The sequence below is a fragment of the Phalaenopsis equestris genome, unplaced genomic scaffold (genome assembly GCF_001263595.1).
Source record: "Phalaenopsis equestris unplaced genomic scaffold, ASM126359v1 Scaffold000134, whole genome shotgun sequence".
Lineage (NCBI taxonomy): Eukaryota > Viridiplantae > Streptophyta > Magnoliopsida > Asparagales > Orchidaceae > Phalaenopsis > Phalaenopsis equestris.
Genome location: NW_018164576.1, coordinates 1,965,149 through 1,965,649, shown reverse-complemented (window position 1 = coordinate 1,965,649; position 501 = coordinate 1,965,149). Strand labels below are relative to the sequence as shown.

General features: G+C 37.3%; 1 protein-coding gene across 3 annotated transcripts in view; it reads right to left on the bottom strand.

The window, feature by feature from the left end:
* Positions 1–501, bottom strand: part of LOC110021535 — a 38,190-nt gene that overhangs the window by 29,286 nt on the left and 8,403 nt on the right. The window lies entirely within an intron of this gene.

Here is a 501-nt window from a genome sequence, read left to right as displayed (position 1 = left end):
CAGTTTTTGGAGTTGAGTTTGATAACTCTATTTATTGTTTTGGGGCAGGATTTGGAGAATCTTATTTACTGTTTTAAGTTTCATTTGCTTATCACTTCAACGCTTTTAGGTCGATCCACTCATTGTTTTTTTTCCCTTTACCTTACTAGTTTTGGAAGTGGGTCTACCTCATCTTTATTTTGTTTTACTTATTTTCAAATAGTTAAGTCATAAAAATGGGGATTGATGATTTAATTAATTGTAAGATATAGAATGCCTTAAATCACTTTAAACACAAGTTAAAACATAGGCTTCTAGATTTTTAGGAGCACAACCTAGGTGAGAGCTCATCCACCTAATCCTCAGTGTAGGCTTCCTAGACGTTTAGGTGCACACCCTAGGCAAGAGTCTATCCACCTAATCCTCAGTGTAGGCCTCCTGGACTTTAGGTGCACACCCTAGGTGAGAGTCTATCCACCTAACCCTTAGTGTAGACTTTCTAGAGCTTAAATGCACACCTTA